Source organism: Varroa jacobsoni, unplaced genomic scaffold (genome assembly GCF_002532875.2).
Source record: "Varroa jacobsoni isolate VJ856 unplaced genomic scaffold, vjacob_1.0 scaffold_941, whole genome shotgun sequence".
Taxonomy (NCBI): Eukaryota; Metazoa; Arthropoda; class Arachnida; order Mesostigmata; family Varroidae; genus Varroa; species Varroa jacobsoni.
The window spans coordinates 13,834-39,849 of NW_019213843.1; the positions used below are offsets into that span (position 1 = coordinate 13,834).

General features: G+C 40.9%; 1 protein-coding gene across 3 annotated transcripts in view; it reads left to right on the forward strand.

Annotated features, from left to right (window-relative positions):
- The first annotated feature begins 345 nt into the window (after positions 1-345).
- Positions 346-26,016, forward strand: part of LOC111265177 (transcription factor GATA-3) — a 110,466-nt gene continuing 84,795 nt past the window's right edge. For 2 of the 3 annotated variants that reach the window (XM_086970378.1, XM_022841607.2), the window contains exons 1-3: positions 346-874; positions 1,418-1,575; positions 23,120-23,176. The gene's annotated coding sequence lies outside the window, so the exon portion shown is untranslated. Of the gene's footprint in view, positions 1,233-1,417; positions 1,576-23,119; positions 23,177-26,016 lie in introns of all 3 variants that reach the window. The other variant, XM_086970379.1, reaches the window with a different exon arrangement.

Here is a 26,016-nt window from a genome sequence, read left to right on the forward strand (position 1 = left end):
GCCGCTGACGGTGGGTTGCCGCCGCTGTTATCATCTCGTCCACTCTCACTTCTTCTTTGCATTTGCAATGTGACGATCACGACGCTGTTAGTCGGACGATGGTGGGAGACCTGTTGTACCACTGCCGTGGCAAGATCTCGGTAACGTTCTAGTAACAGCGGTAGTAGCGGCAGCGGCAGCGGCGGCGGCGGTAGACTGCAGTCGTATGCACCGAAAGCCTGCTGTATCCGTATGGTTTGCGGCGGTCGCCGGTTGGCCTTTCTACCTCCTCGCGATATAATTTTCGCTCCCTCTCGCAAAGTGGCGCTGGGTATGTGAAGTGGTAACCACGGCGTGCGGCGTCGTAGTGTCGTTTTGGCCAGGCAATCTTTGCCTGCGCTATCTTTCGTACCTTAAGTGCTGCTGCCGCTGCTGTTGGCGGCGGCAGAAGTACAGAAGAAGACCATTGCGAAGGGACGGCGGGGAAGAACGCATATGATGAAGGAGAACAGGAACGAAGGAAAACATTTATACGACCAGACGAAGCGGCCAGACGAACCGGCTGGTCGAGTACTGGTTAAGCGTAAGCAAGATGACCAAAACGACGATCTACACCGTCAGTGTCTTCACTGACTAGATTGATAAAAGACGGCTACGAAAGGGAAAAGTATTACTACGACTGCTACGCGCGCGAAGTGAGTGAACATTGTGTTATGAAAGAAAAGGATTTCTAGCGGTGACATGAAGTGTTGACGATGAACTCTACAGACCGGTTCTATGTACGCTGCCGTCTACGTGATACAGCTAAGAACATAATCGGAGTTCCTAAGAATCTGCTAAACATGCGTTGTATCACGAGCTTTTGCATAGGCTGTTTGCCTAACACGAGACACAGGTAAATTGCCACATCGGCGTTAGCTCGTGACGAGGTCTGGCGATCCTGTATCGTGTGTAGTTTATAGACGAAACCTGTGCTATTGGCGATCTTTATGTAACCAAGACAGCCAGGACGACCTTACAGCTTAGAATCTCTAAAAATAACAACGGTTTCCTGTATCCAGCGCACTAACTGCGCGTCCCAATTAAATGTATACAAATTACCACTGGCCTAACGTTGGCCTGGTATTAACGCCTTAAAAAAAGCTTTTAAAAGCCACTCTATCTATCTGCACGTTAGGAAAAAAAAACACAAACCATGTTTAAGTGCATCCTTTTGGGTTTTCTTCCTGACGAACACCTGCGCACTCGACAAGGTACCCCGCATTATTTGCCGTATTAAGATTGAAAGATGGAAGACAGATGGTTAATATGGAGTTGTATTTCTATGCAATACGCTGACACCTATCGCCTCATAATTCCCGTTAGATACTGGTATGGTATCACCCACGTATTCGCTATTTAGAAGATTCTGACAGAGTGAAATGTCCATCAACTTCAGTTGCAGATAGTGACGAGGATTTACAGCGGCGTTAAACGCGATTGTGTGACAAAAGGCTTCAAAAGAACAACCAGCCTTTTCAGGCATTGGTTGGTTAGTAGATGTGTGCGATACTTCAGGATTAGATACAAGGAGAGGCCGGCGGGTCGAGTTAGCAGGTACGTGTACGTAATTAAAACCCATCAATGAACAATGAGAGGAACGCTCTCTCGTGATCAATGCATTATAGTAGGCAATGACCTGCATAGTTGTGACATGTTTGTATGCGTAAACCGTGCGCAAATCCAGCTACAACACACTTCTTCTTATGATCCCTAAATTTTAATTGGAAAACGTTAAAGATACGCTACTTTTTGGGTTTCCAGCATGGTGCAAATACAGGTTTCCTCGGAGGGCTACAACGTCGGTCTTCACACGACCCCTCTATCTCCCGTAGGCGCGTAAAACTGCAAGCGCGCTTTCAAAAAAATGCTACACTTTATTAGTTCCAGTTCAAGTTTCATGTGCGATGATTTCCAGCCATCTTTTTTTTTTTAAAGATACCGAGTGTATTTGGTAATGAGCAGCTGAGGTTCTGACTCTCCTTCTCTGGTGACCACTTCAAAATACTGATGTACATAACGCATGTGTTCGGCTAGTCGATTTATGCAGCAGTTTGATCAATTCAAATATTTCGCGCCCTTATTTTTGAATGCACTATTATTATAAGTATCTGCATTTCATATCAACACAGCTGACCGCAGCGACACATGTTACACGTGCACGGAGTGGTTTACTTCGTGAAGCCACTTATGGAACTATGTACACTTCGCGCTTGTAAGGGCCTTGGTGGTATTTTGTTAGGTTACCTGTGTCAATTCTTGGATCTGATCCATCTCTTTTGTACGTTTCGCTACCACTTGCCACCATCTATTTGATAGAAGCTACAGAAAAGCCAACAGGTTCGCGGATAGAAGCCAAATTTCGCGGTTGACATCCGTTTGTTTCGGTGGCCGCCGTACGCTGCAGGCCAACAGTATCGTCAAAAAGTACATTCCTGCTTGCCCTTATTTCAGCGTCAAACTTCGCCGAATCCAAAAAGAAAAAACTTGTTGGCGATGCTGCGAACCTACCGGTACCTTTTGGCCCCGGTAGAAAATATCGTTAACTGAAGGCCACACGTTCAGCCGATTCTACGAGCAATATATACAGGTGAACTGATTAATGTACCGTAGGAATATAGGTTTCATTAATCACATTATTACATAAGTACATATGATAGCCCGTATGGTGCTTATTTGTGCCGACGAACAGTCAAACAGAAGTGTTATTCTTTTAATAGAGTTTTCATAGCAGCTATCTTGTCGTTAAGGTAACATCGACTTTAGTTGAAAAGGCTGCCGACCCAGTTGTCGAAAGTATACATTCGATAGTAATATTGCGTATCCATACACATGTGCCAATCGATGGTTTCGGACACAAAAAATAGAGCAAAATCTAGCGAAAAAAAAATTGAAAGTATTTCTTTCCTGATTAAACATTAACTCAGACTATACCATAAAAAAAATCATCCTATACCAAACGAGCTTCTTCCTACGACGGTCTTAAGCAACTTAAATACAAAGTCCTTATGAAGAAATAGCCACGCATTGGATTTTTTTAAGTATCATTAAATATATATAAATGTTTACTAGGTTTACAATAGATAAACTTAGTGCACAAACCCAAGTCTATTTTCAGACATATACTTACTCAACAAAAAATATACATATATTAGACGGACTTGCAGGTTTCGCCCGCGCCTATTCTATTGTTGATTGGACTAATTTGATCCACCGACATTACACCGCGACTACGTGATACACCATCAGTTATCTCGTTATAATTACTCTAAAAAAAACTGCTACTTTATTGGAGTTTTTCTGTCAGCCTGTTCAGCCAGGCACCTCACTGATTTCCAGACTTCTTCCACTCATAACATGTTGGCTTTTGGCACATTTCTGCAACGTGACTACGATTTTTTTAATGATGGCTGATTGATTCTGTTCCCAATAGGCACGTATTTTAGTCGGGCATCGGCCGATCCGTACGTAGGACAAGTTGGCCTTCCGCCGATTTTTGTTAGACATTGCGATCGATAGAGTGGAGTAATCCATTGATCTTGTTCCTGGAACGCTGGTAAAGCTCAAGATATTTTTCAAACGATTTTTTTAAGGAATATTATGTCAAAAGAGGATTGATTGTGTTCCCGGGACGTCCCCACGGGGTAACGGTCTTTCTCTGTCCATTTCTATACTTAGTAGTTGCACAACTTGCATTAAATAACCTAATAATAATAAGCCTGAGACATTAATTAAGATTGAATATTTGTCATCACTTTGATAAATAGTTACATATGTATTTTATATATATTTATATAAAATTGAATGAACACATAAATATTTGGTGTGTTTCGGTGTGAGCGTATCCATTCCGTTTGCCAAAAAAAAGATAAAAAAACTCAACGATTATTTTTTATCTTTTTTTTTGACATTTTGGTAGTTTTCATTTGCCGCTTTGATTTTTCAATTGAAACGTAATAGAATAGCACACGTATTTTTATCCCATTTTTGCATTAATGACCCAAAATGATCAAATAGATTTTCGCAAAAATATTAATCATAGGTGCAGGCCGATATAGGATTTTTATTCAGTTGGTCAAATCCGTCAACTGATATGAAGAAAACCTTCTATGTATAGAATACCATCTTAAATTTCAACATTTTTGATCCTGAACGTGTACTGCATTCTCATTCAGCTCATAAAAAAAAAAACCGAGAAATAGCCTTTCTATCGAGACTTCCACGTAAAAAAAATATTCATCACAGTTTTACGCGGGCGAAAAAGCTACTACATTCAGTTTTGGCCCTCTTCACGCTGAAATCTCCATTTTGCCTATTATTCGAGCAAAATGTATCGTATTTGTACTCATCTCGTCGATATCTATCGATCGGTGTAGGGAATTGGCGTCAATAAAATGCTATTTTGTATCGAAAAAAATATTTCTATATTTTGGTTTTTCTCTAAAAAAATATTTTTGAAAAACTATTTAACTAGAATGTTCATCGTGTAAACTGTAAAAAGTATTCAAAAGCAGTTCAGCCCACTGTCATATAAGCGAAACGAAGCGCTCTATGAGTTTTCGACCATTTTGGGACCGAAATATTCAGTGTCTTTCGACCCAGCTCGTTGAGACCTATAGATTGGCGTCAAAAAACATCCCTTACATAGAACGTTATGTTAGGTGTTTGCTCTCCGACGAGCTTTCCGCCTGAGAACTGAGATTTGGATATAGGAATATGTGCAGTACTTCCATTCAGCTTGTCGAAAACTTTCAGTTAGTATTGAGAACGACCCTCTTTACATGGATTCCCACGCAAACATTGGACGACCATATTTTTAACAGGAAAAATTTCTGACGGAACCGAAGGATAGCCAGCCTCAATGGCTACAGCTTTTTCATAGATCCGCATAAGAGAATCCTGCAGAAATCATAAAAAAATGGCAAAAATTACAAAAAAAAAAAAAAGATCGACCAATTTGCCCACATTAACATTCGGTTTCAAGGATTAAAAGCGAACTTTTGCCGGAAAAAAGTATTTATCTAATACTTAATTTTACTACTTGTGCAGCTCTATTTCGAATGAAACCCTTGTGATCCATCAGCCCGATGCGACCACTCTGAGGCATCGATCTTGCCGACACTGATGTGTGTATATAAATGCATTTCCCTAGACGCATATCGCCGGTTTAGACGTTAGTCTAGAACAGTTCTGATTGTGATGAGTACGTTTGTCTCTTGCATACGTAGAGGTTTCAACGAGCGTTCACTAAATAAAGAAAAAAAAAACTACGCTACCGTAACGTGACGTTTGACTGACAATACAAGTGATGATAGCCTCTTCAAGCAAGACGCATACGTTACCACCTAATTCTGATGATGCAACTATTAAATCTTTGATTTTTCTATACAGCGGCGTGCTGTTTGCATGTAGCATTCTGCCAGTAATAGCGGTAACATAGTATTAAGCGTGATCATTTATTATCTTCCTCATGTACGCGGTACATATTGTTAGCTAATTGCTTCCGTAGCAGATGTTGGCTCTGACCACATCGAGAAACTGGTCAGATCGACTTGTGACGATGGCTTATAGTGGCAAATGACGCCAACGTTTCGGCGTTCGCGTTTTTTTCTATAGATCGTCTTAAACCACCAGCATTGGTAGTAACAGTTCAACTATGGCGATATCGTTTAGACCAGTCGCTATGGCCAAGTACGTTCTGACGCGATTTTGCATGGCTTGCCTCGTTAAAGATTCACAATCATCCCAAGCTCTGTCGCTATAGAGAAAAAGAGCAGTTGATAACTGGAAAAAATAACGAAAAACACAAAGAGCAAATGAACGAAGAAGCCAAGCGACAGCGGGAAAGACGAAACGATAGCAGACGCCCTAATACAAGTTAGTTAGCGAATTGTAGTTACCGCGTTCACGGGTTGTGTCTTGAAACACAAAACGCACAGGTAATGCGTATGATGGTAGCAGCGTTAGTATGTTGACGCACTGATGAAGTTAAACCCAGTGACGCTTTCAAATAAGGTAACGGTAGAATACAAAGGGGCTCGTTTGTACCGGTAGTAATTTGTTTGGTGGGGTGGATAACGAAAACTGAGTCGGATAAGCTTGTCGCACACAATTAGCTGTTCGAAAAGAAGAGTGGCTCTTGCACAAAATAACAAAAACAAAGGCGAACATCCGAAGCCAATATATATATAGGGATTCGCATAGGTGATTCTTAAAGAAGTACCCATGGAGGGCTTGCGGTGGACGTTTTTTTTTTGCAATTCTTCATGAATGTTTTATTTTATATCTTCAGATCAATCGTTAAGTGGCCGCAGTTACATGAGAGTACATGATGCATATTAACTTCACTTATCGCCACTAGACAAAACAAATAGGCTTACAAAAATAAAAAAGACTCGTGTGAAGGATGCTCTATTTGAATTTACATTGCAACGTGTGTTCGATTTACACTGATCGTGCTATGCACGTATGTATGCTAGTAAAACGTATGTTGTTTCATGAAGTTACGGCTCTGTGTTTACGTAAGGTTAAAAAAACTGTTCCTATCCTTCTATCGGATGATTTTCAGCAGAGTACTTGCCACCATCTCTATCGACAATGATAAAAAGTGCAAACATCTGGCGATAAATAGTCGTCTCCAAATTTTGACAAAAGAAAAAATCAATGTAAACACACACACACACACACGCACACAGAAACACATTTACTTGCAGAGTACCCCAGACACAGTGGTACTAACAAACAGAATTATAGTCGCGCTAGAGGAAGCTGGGAAAGAAAAAAAAAAGTCCAAAAATAAAGACGATGTAAATTAGATTTGGGAAAAATGTTTGACGCAAAGGGATTCGTTTGTTCACAGGCAGCAGTGATGGCAACAACAACAACCACGAACGATTAAAGTCAATACGAACGTAGCGTTAGTTAATAAATATCACACCAGCGCCTGCCAGTTAATGAAGTTGTGTAAAGAATAACAATATCAACCCTATAAAAATAGTAACAGCCGAGAATCGTGACTCGGGATTTGCGGACGCTGCCGCACTACTGTTCCTGCAACTAGCGCCAAGAAGAGCCTGGTGCATAGCCGGTTAAACGGGCCCGCTAAATTCAAATTTGAGACACTTCGTCCCTTTTCTATCGCTTCAAACACAAGAGACTTTCCGATCGGCCATTGACTAATGGACGCCATGCACTCACGTGAATGCGTCATCCACATACGACGATGTTGCTGATCTAGATAGATCTATTTGGACAAACCACATTGTACAGTGCGGACCTTTATGCATAACAGGCTCAGGATGCATCCACTCTTTTCATCAAAATCAATGCAAAAGATATAGGTTTACCGACAATGCTAAATGGCCATAATCAGATATATACGTACATTTGTAGTCTAATGACCTAAATGTAGTCGCGAATAAGGATTAACTTAAATTTAAGTACATTGACAGTACGCTAAAATGGACCGCAAGCGCCCTGGTTAAGTGGAAGTGAGAAACGTTGTTGACTCTACGAATTTTCTCTGCTATTAAAAGCAAACGCTGTACTAAGGACTAATGTTAAATATTCGAATACATAATACCCATTGCCGTGCTTCGTGACCCCATAACACCCGGGCTTGTGGGCACTTTTTCGTTAACCGCATCTTGGGCCAAAATCGGACAGCTACACTCTGTAAATCTATCGGGAGTGATTAATTTAATCATTAAAATATGTTCCAAATAGTTTTACTCGCTATGAACTTGATGATACGTATTTCATTCATGTTGAAATCTTGAAAATAGCATTGTATTGAAGCGCTTCTGACAGGCGGAGATATTGATTATTTCTAAAATCACCATATCACGCTTCCAGGACTATTGATCGATGATGTCTTGTGATTACCGTTGTTTGTAGGGCACCAATCTTGAAACGTCTTCATTTAGACATTTACCGTAAAGTACCAATAAGAAACCTGCCCAAAAAAGGGTTTACCGGTTCAGTACGAAAACAAGAGTTTTGTGTCGCGAAATGCTACGTTTTACACAGTTGTCTAAAATTTATTTGGTTCTAAAATTGTTCGGGATTGGAATTAAAGACTTTCATCTGGCGAGGTACAATCTTAAACCGGTTTCTAATGCTCCGCTCTAAAAGACTCACTCTCAACATGATACAAGAGTTACAATATTTGACAAACAACCAAAATAATTTTAATCAAATAATAGCCATATTATAAATAATTATCCCATTTAAATAATGCAGTTGCTCTGCCTGGCAACTTTTCACAATTCAAAAAAGGAACGGTTTAATTCGACTGTGGAAAATAATCCATACATACGTGTATTTATACATTGTTCATGAAGCCGGACCTAAAGCCCTGCGTTCATGCAGGACCCTCACAGTCATTCTCTCGATTGCCTGTAATACCGATTTGTCGTGCTATGTAGTCTAACTGGAATCTGCACAGCTTCCTCATAGTAAAAGCAGCAGTAGCTGAAGTGGGGTCGTCCAGCGTCCTCCGCCATGGCCTATAGGAAACAAGCTTTTTTTGTCCGACATAATCTAAACACGCGACAGGCGCAAACATATCTGTCATTGCATAGCATGGAACATGTTTAACTAAATACTACCACACAGTGTTGACTGGCCTATAATCATATTGGTATTGCAGGAACGTATCGAATCGGTTAATGTCAAGAAGAAGTGCGACATACTAACGAGTTTCGGTTTTACGGCAGCAGAGCGAAATGATACTATAAGTTATATCGGACTTGTCGTTTACGGTAGGTCTAGGTTTTACAATAGCTGAATTACGTTTTACGAGTTACGTACGGTCTTTGAATATATTCGAGCATCTGTTGGGCTGGAAAAAAGTTCTCTCGCTTTTTACCCTTCCTGCTTTTCCTGGTTTGCTGCTTACTTCCGATATAGGATTCGAAAGCGCTTTTTCTACTTTGTCAGGGCACCTTAACGCTGTTATGTTATGAGTGTATTTCAACTCATACGAACTCCATGTTCCAGGTAGAAAGTAGAGCATTTTCGATAGCTTTTGTACGATGCATTTCGTCGAGACCAAAACCCAACGAACTTGGCTACTTCGTGAACTTTCTGAAGCCAGCAATTATTTGCAGTTCTGCGTTGCGCCTCAACGTCTGCTCCGGTATCGGACGTCACGCTGCCCTAATGACCAATTTTTGCAGAGAATTGTCACTGATGATGAGGAATTATGTCTGTACACCGAAACGAACTAAAAATCGCAACGTATGGCTCCAGGAACGAAGCCAGGGCTCAGGGTCTAACTAGATTCTCATCAGAAAAAACTGTTAGACGCTTGTTGTTACTGCAAGGGCGTGATCTACTGGGGATTGCTTCTTACAAACCGGACCGTTTATTTGCAGCTTTATTCAACTGGGTAACATCAAACTAGCTCCAGGAGAAAAAGCCCATAGGTCAGGTCATCCTGTCCTATTACTACATGAGACCACACACGGTGAACATCGTCAAAGCTGCTCTCTTAGGTTTCGAACGGAAGCCTTTGTTGGGCCCTCTATATTTTCCGGATTTTGCGCCTATTAGATTTCCCCGCACCCACCATCACCCCCAAAATGTAACCGGAGAACTTCGTCAGGACGAAACCCGCTACTCTCTAGCAAAACGATATGCGTTATTTGGAAGAAGGATGGGGAAGCGGTGTTTACGATATCGGGGGATAGACAACATAATCGTCTATTATTAAGGGAATTAAATTGTGATAATGAAAAATGCAGGAACTTGTTAGCTGTAGGATCGAGTACACAATTCACAACTGGCCTGTGATTGGCTAAGTGACAAGGACGCGGCATCATTGGCTTGCTTATAAACTCGTAATGTTAGCAGATGTATTGTTTGTACGGCTTTATGCATAGAGATGTGAACATTCTCATATTTGAGAATCTTCTTATCAGCGGTTATTTTAACTCGATTTCATAATCAAAATAAGCCATTGCAAGGAACCGTCACGGTTGGAAACTGAGTGCTGAATTATATTTTGCCGTCAAATAGGCATTGACGCTTTTTAGGCTGCAGTCGAAGCAAAAATAAAATTACTTGGCAAAATGAGCGCCATTTTGTCCTTGATGACTAGAGGTCATCGGTGCTTTTTTCTCTCCTCCATTAAAACGCAATTAAGGGAATTCTGCAAATATTGGGATAGATGGTAGCCTGATTGTTACGGTGGTTGCACTAAAATTTCTCATTTCTTTCTAAGCTAAACGTCTATGCGGCCTGTCATTGTCATGGTGAAGAAAGATGTCTTGCCCGTTTACTAGTTACGGTCGACCTTCTTCAATGGTTTGTTGTAATCTTGCTAACAGTAGAAGCCCAGATCAATGACTACGCCAGGCGGCCTTTACTCGTAATGCACGATTCCTTTTCAATCCCTCAAAACATGGCATTTCCCTTTTACGGCTTCAATCTGCGCTTCGCCACAGATCATGGGAGAGATTTATTTAAATTCGCGTGTAATTTATTTGTATCCAATTGTATTGTTAGAAATGACTTTTGCGTTCCTGTACACTTCGCCAGGTGAAAATGCGGTCGATTGAATTCATGTATGTCAACTCGTGTAGCACCCAAATAGCAAGCTTCCCTTTGTAGTCGGTTTCCTTCAAATGGCCTAAGACCGTTTCATGGTGGATGTTTAGTTCCTGGCGACATGACGGCTATTCAGGCATAGATCGTGCTCAGCGGCTGCAATAGTTTCATCGTTTCTTTCCCTCATTAATAGGAGGAGTAGCTTTCGGATCGAAGTTTCGAAAAGCAGGCAGAGTTACCGATAACGTACTTTTCACACACTTTCATATTTACTTACTTCAAAACGATCTAGCTATCTACTTTTTCGGCAAGCTCATACTAATGGCCTATCTAGTTGTGTGCTATGGGTCGTAGCTTACGAATTATTTCCGTTGATTTCTCATTTGGCCGTCAAATCGAGCTTGATGAGACCTGCTTTTCCAGTCGTCAACAGCCAACTCGGCTTTAACTCAGCTACAATTATATCGATGAATGTACATACACACATGTAGCGAAACTCAGTTATCACACATTCATACGCCTATACCATGAAGCAATGTGCTAGATCGCTGTTGAAGACGTATCGGGTGCCGGCTCGACCCGCCATTGAGAACAACTCCACGAGGAATCATCTAAAAAACGGCTATTATAACAATCATCGCACAGCGAAAAGTGTCTATTAAAATGAACGTTCGTGAATGGTCCGTCGAAGAACAATTATCAGTGTGCGAGAACAAGCAGCCAATGAAAGAACGGTACGGGAAAAAATCATCGAAAAATAGAATCTTTTACGGACAAGGTTTCTGCGTAAAATGAATCGTCTGTAATTTACTGAATTGACTGTTTATTTAATAACACGATATAACCAATGTATCGATGCCACACGATCGTATGCACGCGGACACACAGAGATACGCGGCTTCGTACGTAAAAATAGACAACTCTCACAATAAATCGGTGTCGAACAGAATCACCGGCTGGCAGGAAATGAGGCGAAAATGTTGCAAGAAGCTCTACTTTTTGCATGACATCTCCCGTGTTTAATATGGCTATTACTGCAGTACACATCTATTTGGAGCACTGCTGATAGCAGAAAAGAAATTGCTGAAACACTGACGTTTGCAGAAACGTGCAATTGACAGAAATTTCGTAGCTTTCGGCAAGACGGAGATACGATTGTCGGTCCTTACAAGAGTGTTCTCGCTAAGCTAAAAAAAAGCGGGCAGGGGGGGGGGGGGGTGAGTTCGTCGAAATTTGGTTCTCTGGGCCATCAAAAAATTGTGGCAAAAACATTTACACTTACCGCTTGAAAAATGTGTTCTGCCAACCAACTTCGTTGAAATCTTTAGCGTTTGTTTAACCGGTCCTCAAGAAGAAACAGCTAATCTTCTATCGGCTATTCTACAGTTATCGCTTCGAGACGCGAACTCGTTTTGGTCTACTGTAGGAAGTCTCATCGTTTAGCTATTGTACAGCGCAGCTATCCAATGAACTGTGTCTTGGTAAATTGATGGATTTGTCCTATAACTAGTCCATAAACGATAACTGGGTGCGCAAAGCAGGTGCAGTCTCCGTAAACAGCCCCAATAAAAAAAAAACAGATAAAACATATCAATAGACGCTTGCGTTCCTGATGTTCTATTGAAAGAAAGATGGACTTCGAAAATTATGACAACAATGCTGACAGTTCGGAATCAATCGTTGCCCTAGCACACAGGCGGATTTCTTCAGATCTTCATTATGCATGATGTTTACATACACACTGGAGACATATGTTTTTTCAAAATTCTGGTTGAAGGGCCTCTGTACTTTCAGATGGATTGCGATTACCACTATTATTATAGTATTACAAAACGATAGCTCGCACAAATGTTAAGATCGCTCCATCGCATTGTGAACTTGAGCTGTGCTCGATTAGCTTTTGCGCGAACAATAGTCTTAATCCTGACCTAATTCAACTGTCAGAAGTAACGTTTCTTAGAAAAAGTGAGAACTTCGTGACTTGAAAGCGTCCACGACGGGAATGCTATCTAGTTCCAGAAGTTAAACAATATTTCCTCAAACCCTTATCTGAACTTTTTGCAAAAACGATAACAACAATCAGTACGTTCACCGTTGTAATGTTACTGCTGATAATGAAGATTGCGTATGAGCCAGCAAGCTGAAGTTGGCATACGCATCGTCCCTAAATGGTTCGCTTTCCCGCCATGTCCATATCGGCGTCGGTACCGAACATTTAAACTGACCTATCGATTTTGCCATTAGTCTCATTCGACGATCTATTTGTATGGGTGACGCTCATTATGACTGCGTCCAAAACAGCGTCACCCGCAATTGGTCAACACTAAGCGTTTATGCAAGCGACAGGACGAATGATCCAGAAATGGTAGCAACAACAGTAGCAGCCGCGTCAGATTGACCGTCATTATCCTAGCGACTGAATATAAAAACATTACAACAGCATAAAACTATCGGCTACCAATTGCGCGGGATGGTGGCAATTATCTATCAACAACAACTAATATTATACAACAGGTCTGCGTTGTTCTGACATTGTCTGTGAAAGTAATCGCAAATCACTGACCTATGGTAATACCGGCAAAAGCTCAAATAGGACAAGTAAACAGATGACGCAACATGCAGGACAAGGCAGGTAGTTACTGTAAGGGTATCATTAGTTCTGCGTCTTTGATACACGTGTACTCAGACTAAGCCTTTCTTAACGGAAGTGCAGTATGATCGTTTGCCATCAAATGCACATATTGGAAAAAGTGTAGGCTAGTTTTCTGCAATAAGCCATGCAATGGACTTCGTCAAATTTAACTATAAATAATTTGTAATCAATATAATCATATCCTTCCAGCATAAATATCTTCACGAGCCCGTACACGATATTTGCGATAACAATTTACTCATCTGTTAAACGAACAAATGATTGCTTACCGACGATAGTTTCCTTGTGAAGACCGACAGTCTCGTCCTAGAAGCCTTCGTCTTCCTTTAAAGATGAACGGTAATCACAGCCTCAAGATTTGCAGACAGCGGAGATATTTCTTCAAGAGCGTTGAGGAGTTGTAAGCTTACCACGGCTGCTGGTACTAGCAAATACACGTACGGACATTCGCATAGTTAATATTGAGTAAAGATACTGTGTATTCTCACCTCGACTGAGCGGACCTCGGATAGACCGATCTTTTTCACCAAAGGATGCCATTGCATCATTCTCGTGTCGCCGCTATTACTGTGGCTATATCCTCTAGGTCTCGTTTTCCCACCAGAGGCCTTTCGACATGACCTGCACACGTTTTGTTTTCTGTTTCTGCTCGGGCTGCCGCTTCGCTCTTGCGTTCTTATTCCATCTTGGTGCTTTCGTCTGCACAAAACGGGCCAATTATCCAATCAACCAATGATATGTCTGTCGACGTATATATATAATAGTTGGCGTACCTTTCTGCTACGTTTTTAAATCGCTGTTACTGCGGCCGTTCATGCTGTTGTTACTTAGCTGCTCGCTCGCGCATGCTCCTGTCACTAGCGAATTTCACGTAAATCCCGGTCTACCTGAAAAGCTCAATGGGAAGTCGCATGAAGCGCCCAACGGCGCTAGAAACTGACGAGCTACTGAAGAGTCGTCTTTGGTTGCCTCTAACGTTACATTCAAATCTACAGTACGAGGCAGCGAGAGGCGGGATAAGTTATTGCAGCTAGACGAAACTTAATGCCTGAACTCGACGGCAGCTGTACGTTCGAGGAAAGATGCCTGCACTACAACTAGTTTCGTATCATAGACGACCCTCTAGATAGAAATGGGCAGCAATGGCTCAAACGTATTTCGGTTCTCAGTAAATATTGTTGCGTCGCAAGACGTCAACAGAGACCATACAACGACGTTTTGAAAGTACCATGACCGTCGGAAGCAATCGATCGCGTATAATATGGCTGATAATAGATTTTTCCTATTAAATTAGAGTAAAACCGGGTCAATGTGGAAGGATAAAAACGAACAGTTGTCATTTGGAGTAGTCATATACCAGTTAGTGTATAATCTAACAATAATCTCGAATGGCAGACGTATGTTTTGTTTCTAGATCGATAGCTTTAACGTGGTTTGTAGAATCGATCTAAAAGCGTTAAACCTTTGTGATATCTTATGTGAGCTTATGTAACAGCATCGCCTTACTTCCTACGATGATAACGGACTAGCTGTGCCTGTCCCATTTCATGCCATGTTCGCGATGCTCTACTTGCCGGCAGATCCACCGTTGCCCACAAGTGACTTTTGCAAAGAACATCGCACAGCCGACAAACTGGACCTTTGGTTCTTGCCTTAGAATGTATCAAACAACCTCGATGTTGTACTCTGTTTGAGATGCTCTAGACGGATCTAGATGGGGCTTATCGGTTTTCACGATTTTTCAGACAAGTTGCCTCAGGCAGCTTTCGATAGCCGCACTCTTTAGACAAAATTGTTCTAATCTCTAGGCACACGACCGGCTGGCGCTGTTGTAAAACAACAAATACAACTCCTCCCCAGTAGCTTTGTAATGGAAACAAGCTAAAATCCTCATAATTTCAATTTCCACGAAGATGATGCCCGATGAAGCTCCTGCCGCTCGTAAAATGTCTGTAGGAAAAAATTCATCTGTTACTTTGAGCCTTCGTGAGTGAACCCAGACGGACATTATCTTTAAGAGGCACAAAAAGCTGTTGAATCACATCGTTCAACGCAGTAAGTGAAATAAATCGTGTCTTGTGTATTATTTTATTCATTAGATTTAAACATTTCGTCCATAAACATGCTTCCACAAAGGTGAAGAGCATTAAATAAATTAAACCGTTTCTGAGCTAAAAGCAAGTTATCTATTCTAACATAATTTTACGGTAACATTTACCATTGTTACTAATGTTAGCTATACTATAATACCAAATTTAGCACGGGGGACCTTCATTGAATGTAACTTAGATAACATTATCTCATCCATGCGGCCGCCGGCATTAGCGAGAGAAATCGGACTAAGTAGCTCTACCGTAAATAATGGTTCACCTGCGACTGTGAACATCTACATAGATAACTGCCATTTGGTTAATGTCCACTGGCATATTCACTAAGTAAGTTGTTTAATCTGGTAGACAAGAATAATTCTTTCAGCCGCATTACCAGTTGATAGCAGTCACATTAGCGCATCTTATTACCACTTATCACCACTTTTCCAGCTCTGTCGGCATTAGGCCTTTTCTTATCTGTATCTTAAAAGCAAATTGCTAATGATGTATGCCTAGCAGTATATGGTAGTTAACTTCAATGCGATTTAAGTATAATTCGCTTTTAAACACTTTCAATTAGCCCGAGTCAAGGGAGCTAAACGGAGCTAGCGGACGGAAACCCCTAACAGGTCCGCTGAGGTCTGCCATTGAAAAAGCCATATGTTAGTCTGATTGGCCGAATCGACAGCTGTTATGTTATATCGGTTAAAAGTCCTTGATTTAGATTCACTCAGGCTTCTGGCGCATATTCGAAAATATCCCGGTCTTTCTTCTCTCTCACCAAACTTCGAAAATTTCGAAGACCTACTTCCGAAGGTGATCTATGCATCAATTTACAAATGATTTTCGACCAATGAAGTCCACCAGGAAGGCTATTTGCGTCTGTGTTGTTTTGACAATATAACAAGTATTACCATTTAGCATGTGCATGGTAAAGGGCGAAACTGTTAAACGTTTTTCCTTCGCCTAGCGAGTCGTTTGCGGACGCCTTAAGAACACTATGTATCATTGAACATTATTTGTCTAATTGCGGACGGCGCTAATCAGATGTAGGGTCCTACAAACTTTATCTGTAGTGTAGTAAATGGAACAGGTTACTAAGGCTGTTGACGGCCTGTTTCGTAACGCTCTTGGCTTCTTCCGGAAAAATACGTCTATTGCATCATATTTTCTCCAAAAAATGCAGAGCCGAAGAAGAACTGCTTTAAATGATGATGAAAAATCCGATAGCTTTTCGCGATACGTTCCTGTGACGAAATATAATAGTCCACTTTAAAATTCTGTGTGCGAGAGCTAACACTTCATGGCTGATTATGGTTTTCTAATTATGGAATTCAAAAGACGACTATAGTACAAACTTTGGTACAGTTCGGTAGGATGGAATGATTTTCTTGGCTAATATGTTTTTATTGTTATTTATTCAGGCTAGTAGGTTCGAATTCGTCCTAGGCTATATTATTTAATTTCGCAGCTATTACTTTAGCAAGATAAACATTTTTCCGTTTCCAGCAAATGTTCATTAGACAATATGGCAAGATAACTGTCTAGAACATATCACGATGAGCAAAAGTGCAACTAAGCAGACGAACCTTTCCAGCATACCCGTACAGCTTCATTGAAAGCTTGGATAGATCAGATCACATGAAATGATGAAAATTTTCATTTTACTTAAATGTAATCTTCATTTAAAATAAGACATACATCGATATTTAAAATGGGGCTTCTGTGTATTTACTTGCACGTACGGACACCTATTATTTGCAATCGTATACGAGTATAGCTCAGAACGAACTCGAAAAGCTTTTACGTTCTTTTTAGTTATCTGCTCTCAATCAAGATGGCAAAAATTATATCGAAGCTCAGTGGTAAATTATTTATAAATTTATACATATATATTTTTTTTATTTGTAAGTTATTATATTTTACTTTTACCCAATAAACCAATAGGTAACCGATATTTCCGGTGTCGTTTGACCCGGCCAGTATAGGGAAAAATTGACTTGGAGAACGTTCACTCGAAGGACGGTTCAACGAAAACTAAATGCCGCATAAAGGAAGTTACTTGTTTGTTTGAGTTAACAGAACGGAAGATAATACTTTAAATTTTATATATTGGGCGTTACCTTTTTTCTGTAAAATCTTAGCATTTTCTGTGTTTTTGTCTGAGTGACTGGTAGGTGAAATCAGTTGCGTGCCGCGAGTTTGAAAAATACAATACGAAGCTAATTTTGATACAAAGTTAACCTTCAAGAACTACATTTTAAAATACCCTCGGTTTTAGGCGAACGAAGAATCCTTGTGTCTTAATTACGCAGCGACAAACGAAAATATAAACAGGTTCCGGTGAAGTTTCCTGCGGAGACAATGGAAGTGCCTCTGTCGACTGGGGAGAGCCCCGATTTCCCCTTAGAAGACATGAAGTATGGGTACACCATAAACCATAAAATACTTGGTCAAATATGAATGACTGGTATTTCACGCTGCTCTAAAGAGCCATTCTCTACTCTACAATTGTATAAGGTTGTATAGGACTAGAAAAAAGTGGGTTGATGTAAATAAACTTCCTTAAGAATCGCAAGGATAACTTTAATAGCAAACTTAACCAGTCACCATTTATCACCTCCGCACACCAAAGAAGTAAATCCGCTGCTTGGCCTACCAGTCGAAGGGTAGCGGGACTTCTGCGTGCGTCAGTGTTAGAGGCAGGACATGCCCAATAGAGAAACCACTCAAGAAAAAAGAGGGCTCAAATGATATCCATACGTTGTGCGCCTTGTATAAAACGTTAGAGACTTGTCTAATTTAGCTGAGAAGGAAGCTTCGTTATCAGATATTGGTGTGCATCTTCCGAGCGTACAGATGATCTCTGACAACCTTCCACAGGGCCCACTAAACGATAAAGGTCTCTAAAAATTGTGGATATTTTTTGGTTCACTGAAAAGTGTGGTGTCATCAGCGACTATATGTTAAACAAATCTTCTTTTGCCACTGGACAGAGTTTCTATTTGTTTTTGGTAAGCTTTCAGTTTTTTGCGTTAACACTAACAGATAACAATATCTGTATACATAGCAGCGGGGAGTACAAAATGTTTCCGAAATGTTTCTGACGCAGCTATCGCTATATTATTTTTATGGACCCTTTGCGAAGTTATTTACTAATAAAAATCTATTTTGTTTGCTGGACTTATGAACAGGCAATAGAATGCAGAGTCAAAAGGCAGCGTGATTCATTTCAAGTCCTGTCAGAATTTTACACATACGATCTTGACGAAGCTTGGATACGATATGTTCACGATTGTTCCTATACTACTCCGATTCATACTGATAACACGTCAACCGAAACAATATTTCGTGTTTACTCTATTAACAGCTGTTTTTGCAACAAATACAATAACAATAATTATTGGCATTATAACCGTTATTATGTTTGTCATTACCGATTTATTAGATCCTTTTTCCCACTAATTCTTCCAGCAGGGCATGAATGTGCGTGCTTATAAGCATATAAATGAATTTGTCTCAGTGGAATGGATCTGAGAATTCTGACGCTTACGGGTGCCGTTAGTCCGTCACTTCAAAGGATGACGCATGTCGAAACGTGCAATGCAGATAGACAGTCACCCCAGCAGTAACATCGAAAAGTCTTGTCTTCATCGATTGCTCCCACTTTGATTCGACTCGCCTGATCCCATTTTGCTACGTAATGTAAAAAATACCCAGTTTGACCTCGCTATGAAGCTTCACCGAACTGCAACGGGATTATACCGCTCACGATGTCCTGCCGACATCATCCTCTTCCAGCATTCAATTCGGGAAGCGTTAAGGCATATTACGATATTTGCAGTTTTGCTTGCTGATGCTCGATGATATAAACAGTAAACAGGCAGGATATTGACAGCGGCAATGCCGTCGTTTCAGACATAAAGGAAACAATATTTGTCTATACACGACTACCTCTAGAGGTTCCTGCTAATGGCTCCTGATAATAATATTTCAATCAATTGAATAAAGTATGTGTTATCGTTCTTTAAATGTTCTGTAAATGTAAAAAGCTGAGTTAGCACGCGTTCATATGGAACGCTTGTTAACTCAGCTTTAACGTTAGCAGTGCTGCTTAATCTAAAACGTCGTGTCTTTTTTCTAAGAACAAATAAATGGCTTATGAAAAAGATAAAAAAAATTCGTCAGCCAGTCGGTGGCTATAGGTTCTATATAAAAAAAAAGACAAGCAATGAAAGATATTCATAATCAATATGGCGCTGCCAGTGATAAAGTCAACGAGATAAAATAAACACGTAAATAAGTTGTAAAAAATGTCAACAAAGTTGTACATTTGTCCTCAGTGTGTCGATTCAAATCAAGGAAGGTTAATTGAAATGTTTGCGAGTAAATACGGGTCCTTCCAGTTAAGTTGATGAGGAACCCTAAAAGCTGAAGGCGATTCTATGATAAAACAAAGCCTATAATACAGACTGAACATTGGCATTTTGCCAGAGACTGATCGTCGTGGAAGGAATATATGTGGAAATGTCTGCGTAAAATATATAACGATCAATTATACGTCATGCACGAGATACGGAATCAGAGATCAGACAGCGTCGAGAATTTATGAAGAAATGACTGATTGTACCGTTTAGTACGTTTGCTTGTTTTGCAGGATTGGACGACATATCGACTCAAGGTCTTGTTCGATACAAAGCGAACAGCTAAGGATAGAAGGCAAACTAAAAACACCGAATGAAATTACGTTAGTTGTGACTTCAAACGTGTATGTGTGTATGCGTGTATATGAGAACGACAGATATAGCATGTAAGCTTACTTTGATTAGGCAAAATTGAACACAATAGCGTGGAGACTTATTCCAAGTCTCGTAGACATGGGTGTCAAAGTTTGTTTATTATTATTATTATTATATTATAGTAAGTGACTGGGACGATTTTCGGATAGTTAACTATGATAGTTCTTAAGAGATGCGTAGAAAAAAACAATTTTTTGTTCGAGCGAAAATCGTCATCTCTATTAAATCAATAACGTTAGGGTAGACTGCTGGTGAACAGCTACGGACAGGGCTCTGTAACGAGCTATGTCAAGCAAACAGGGAAAAATAGGTAAATGTTTAATTGATTTGTGAATAGTAATAGTTGGAGTGAAAACTTTTATATCAACTTAATCACTGCTGTTTTTGCTAGCCCGCAATGCACCTTTGTCGAATAATATTAATCCAGATTTGCAAAAACCTCTCGGTCACAGTTTTTTTTTCTTTCGAAAAAACACGAACCCTTTTAGCTTAACAAGGTTGCACGAGAGGCTTCCTCTTCTTCTCGTAAGGATATAAAAATAAAAGCTCAAAGTTTCAGTTTAAAACTGATACGGCGGATTCGTGCGTAGAGCGCTTGGCTTACACTCATAGAGTTATAGGTCCGGTCCTTGCACTTGAAACCCAGCGAACTCTCAGCTTTTACGGCGTAGTCGGATTCGACCAACACGTGTATTATTACTCATAGTAGGACATATTCGATATTGGTCCCCACCGACCGACCACAGACAGATGTCCTAAGAGTTACAGTGATTATTAGCACACTATTATCTACAAATCCAATGACAGTCTAATAGACAGAATATGAATGTAACGATACGTTCATCTTTTATCATTACAGCTTACTATCAATTGAGCTCCTCTGCAAAATTATCCTATTCAAAAGCGTGATTTTTTTGTGTCTTTTACGTTCGGTATCCACTTCAGCTATCAGACACTATTTGAAACGGCTGGTCGCTCCCAGCAGAAAAGAAACGAAGCGTTTCTTCGTCTAGAGAAGAACAAATTACCACGTGTCCCGAAGTCTACTAGTCACATTGCCCCTTGCGCAATTACGGGGACACGTGATATATATGAAAGCGTAACGGAGAACACAGTTCAGAGACAACTGTTTCCCGAGCGGATCAATTACATCTGTGTTTAAATAACCGACATATTGTTTTACTGCATTGTATTGAACTTTCGGTAAAATCCTAAAGCGTGTATACTCATAATCGTTCTGATACGCACGGACCGGGTATTGATGACCCAAAATGTTAAACGTCCTGTTTTTATCCCCAATACCGTGCAGGAACGGGGGTGAAGAGTCGAACTGAACAGGAGCAAGTCAGGCCCATAATTCAGAAGTGCAGGAAGTGGGTCTTGCATCTACTCTGGAGGAATATTTTTTTTGAACTAAGTGCTCCCTAAATGGCGAGAGTAATCATATAGTATAATTTATACAGTATCTAAACATATAGTATAATTATTATAGTTAATAACTGAGTTTCACAGACTCGTCATTTTGACGATACCAAACGGCACCAACGCCAAGTATCGGTCTGTACGACAATTTTTTTCTTTGTGAATGGCCGTTTAGACCTTGGCATAGCTATGTTTTGCCATAGCGAAGTCCTAATATCCGGTGCACAGAAATTTCTAAATAACGTCGCGCTGTCACTTAGCTATCTATCTTGGCAAATATTTGTAAGAGGCTGTACAAGATTTCTAGGAAGGGAAGCCGCGAAGCTTTGACGTCGCCACTTCAGTCGATCTAAAGCTTATATGGTCTATGAGACTAAGCCGTCTGGTCAATGTATGGTAATACGTGCACACGTCAAATTACACTCGAATCCTGTAGGGCTGCATCCCGAACACGCAACATGGATGTAACCATTGTCTTCACTATCGGAATAAAAAGCCTGTATGCAGTAATTTGTATTTAAGAGCCTGACTTCTTTGGAAGGCAGTGATATGCGATTAGCGCTAAAGTTAGTACCAAGCAAGAATTACTGAAACAATACAATATTTTTAAAATCATTACGCCGATTCCTCCTGCTTTGATCATACTTTCACGCTCGAATTTATATGCGCGTGCCTTGATGAAGGCTGCGATCTGATAGAAGGGTCGGTCAGCTGAGGAAGGCCACCATTAACACGGCAGTATGTATCAACGGGACACGAGATAAAACCATTTTGTTTCTAAAGTGTAAAAATGGCATTATGGTAAATGAGTGTCGTTCCGAAGACGCGTATCGTTCAGCGTGGCAACACCTAGAGTAGAACTGTGAACTTAGCTTGTTAAACGTTAGGAAGGACATGTGTCCAACAATAATAACAAATAACCCTTACTATGATGAAGAAGTAATTTACAATATTTCGTTAAAAACACCATGGCCGTACGTTGTATCGCACAGCCTCGTGGTAATGACAATCGCTCGCGGACTAGTAACGCCACGTGGGATGAGTGGGGACGAAAAGTATTCTTTCAACTTTAAAACTCGTAATCTTCTTGCCTCACGAGTAACGAGTAATAGCAGTACGCTTACCAACGTATCGAAAAAGTTCTCATTGCTGAAGCCTGTCTAGGCTGTCGTACGCAACGCTTACGTGTCTTAGGACACGATGGAATCATCGGGCTATCCCACATTTTCACAGATGCTTTCATCCACGTGTTTTCACGACTGAAAACAAATGATCTATAGGTAACATCTACCATTACAAACCGATCAACACTTATCTAGGATAGATTTCATACTAGACAGACACAAACTGGAAGACAAATCTGGGGGTTTGCCAGGGCCCTTTGCGTCAGCTTCGAACTACGCTGGCCTGAACCTTGTGTGGACATATGCAGAGTATTATTACTATCGACAATTATCTATGAGTTGTTTGTTATTCTGTAATTGCATATATGATTCACGGTGTATAACGTAACTGATCATGGTTTATAAAGATGATTACCAAATATTCGGGCCCATGTCCTAAAACTATTCTTTTTTTTTATTTAGATACAATGTAACTGTCAACAGGCTATCGCATCCGGAGGCTTATAGCGGAAACGAAAGGTAAGTGGATTATTGGTTACCTGTTCTTTGACCGTTTTACTACACAGAGGAAAGTAATGCAAGAGAAGAGTTGTAGGGTTTGAGGTACTCTCTTACAGCTGTCTCCGCTGATGCCACTTTATTAAGAGGGTCCTGCTTAAAACTGCATGTCATTGTCGTTTCGGAATTAATGCTTCTGCCTAACTGTAGGTAGGGTTCTGATCTATGACTTCGCTTCGTTTGATCAATCGACCGTCAATGTGGTCCAACAAATTCTGTTTATTCAGCCACTTCATCGTCGAATAGAAAGCTTCATAGCGTCCCATAAATTGAGTTTCAGGTTATCTCACAATATGAAGAATTTTCGTGGAGAAGAAGTCCGAGTTAATTTCGGCCTAGAAATAAATTCTTATTTCTAACCAGATAGGAGCATCAGCAATCAATGAGAGGTTGCAAAACGGCCGACGTTTGAGTTGTTGTCGTTTTCGACGCAGCAGCTCAAGGTTGCCAGTACCTGCCTTTTTCTGCGCGTTTTTCGTCCGATAACAAAACCTTAGCGCTGTTGTTAAGCTCGGAAAGAACACACAGAACAACAATTCATACATCGCCACCAGCCTGGTTATCAGCGTAACGCCTGCCTGCGTTACGATCCAGTTTCTCACCTCGTCAATTTTGCGCCTTTGTCGTAAACGGAAGCGAGTGATTTGCGTTGTTCTATTCTATAGATACCGCCGCAAACATCGTTATGCTACCAGCAAGGGCGTTTAACAGTTGATCCCTAACAGACTAATAGTGGTCATAGAGTTTCTTGGATCTGACCGTCAGCTGCCACAACGTAACAGACACACGCGCGCGAGGTGCGACAGGACACAGCCGTGTATAATGCGAACCAACAGTTTACGGTAAACGAGTGAAAATTGTGGCCACAACAAAATAGGCAACATTACGATTAAAGTTAGGACGTAGGGGGGCTACTCTTTTCACCGTTGCTACCTGTCGCTTTTCTCGTCAGAGAGACACGCAACGCTAAAGGAGCAGGCTCCGCTGATTTTTCATATTACCAATTTATCTTCGGCGGCATGCAAATAACAGGCAGCTTTACATATCATATTTTTTTCGAAGATGTCTCATAAAAGGAGTTCTGATTTATGGACTGGCAAAATGTTATTTATATATGATGTTAATAATTACGCTTAAATGAGAAATGAGCAGGACAAAAACAATGTTCGTAGCTAAAGAAGAAATATGTACAGACTCCCTAATCGTGTACAAAAAATACTCAACATGTTCAGTGACGAAGGTGTTGGTTCCATTCGGTAGCTCGGTACCAAAATTTAGGACCGTGTCAAAATGAAAGCGGTGTGCTATAGACGTTGACGGAGAGCTAGCAAGATGCAAAACAGCTAAAATTGCTTACCTTAATGTGAGTTTTTCTGGCCCGTTAATCCCTCTTCTCAAATCTCGCGATGGGTCATACTCCCCTGTCGAGTTTTTTGTAGGCCTATTGCTAACAACGATAAACAGTAGGCTTTAAAACCCAACGACAATTCAGCGTAAGCGGACCTTTAAAGCGAAATGAAACAACTTACTTACAAGTTGAAACCGCTAACTGTGGATATTTTTTTTACCATAACATTAACCGCGATAGCGTATTTCGGAGCAAGACGCAGAGCGTTTTAATCCAAGTACTCAATAAATTGAGCGCATGCGATGATATGCATAGCGTTCGTTGAGCCCTGTGCAGTGCCGGAGTGCGAAGACAGCTAACGTACATAAAAGACAAGACGCTGCTTTCACTTTTCTATAAAGGTAATATATTTTTGCTTTTAGTTAAATTATCATATGGCCCCTAGACTTTTAAATGTCTCACACGTGCATGGTAACGTGCATTCAGCGTAATATGACAGTGGGTTTTACCTGCATGTGTCTTTGGCGAACCCCAGCAATTACGCTTGTTTCCAACTGTCTGGGCGTCTTTTCAATTGCGATGGCTCTTCGTTTGGTGGTGGAATTGGCCATGAATCCAAGCCAATGAACTACCATGAATCAATAGCAGCAAGGCCAGGGACGCTAGTCATATTTATAAGTGAGTAAACAGGCGCTAGCGGCTCCGTTCGGCAATGAGCAACATCAGCTTGAAAATCAGCGGTTTTTGTCCCGCTTCTTCTCGATTATATGTTATGTATGGGATCGCTTCATTTTCTTTTCCCTTGTCTTTGTCCTAAATTTCTCCCTCGGCGACACGGCTGCCGTTTCGGTCACTTTCTGTACGATGTCACTAGTAACTAATGCTAGTGTGAGGTTGTCGAAAGAAATTTGCACTTCCTTTTAGCTCACACCTATTTATTCGAAATGCCGTAATGAGTCGGCGGACGATAGGCAACTGCATGTGCCTCGATGAAGTGCATCGTTTTTGTGCAGAACCTGTATTTTCTGCCATGTCGGGCTCTCTATACGGTGGTGTCTGTCCGCAATGATAGGTAAACATGCGGGCCATCTGATTGTCGTCGCATGTTAGCAATTAACCGTTCGCTATTCACGGAGGATAAGCAGCAGCGAAGATCGGCTAGGATCGAATATGCCATAGACTTGCACTCAATTGATGTTATTAGAAGTCGTAGTCTTCTCATCATCGTTGTCGGTCGCTGCTCGCCATCGCCAGCTGGAAAACCCGCTAACCTATAAAGGCTAACCTTTGGTGCCACGATTCTACTGCCAAAACCAGTCCTAGCGTCGTAACCACGATGACAAACTCGGATGAAAACAGCGCAGTTAGCTAAGCGTGCTGGATCAGAAAGTTCGTCTTCTGGTATTAGCCAACCCATCACCCAACAGCTGATGTAGCCGCTGCGGCTTTCCAG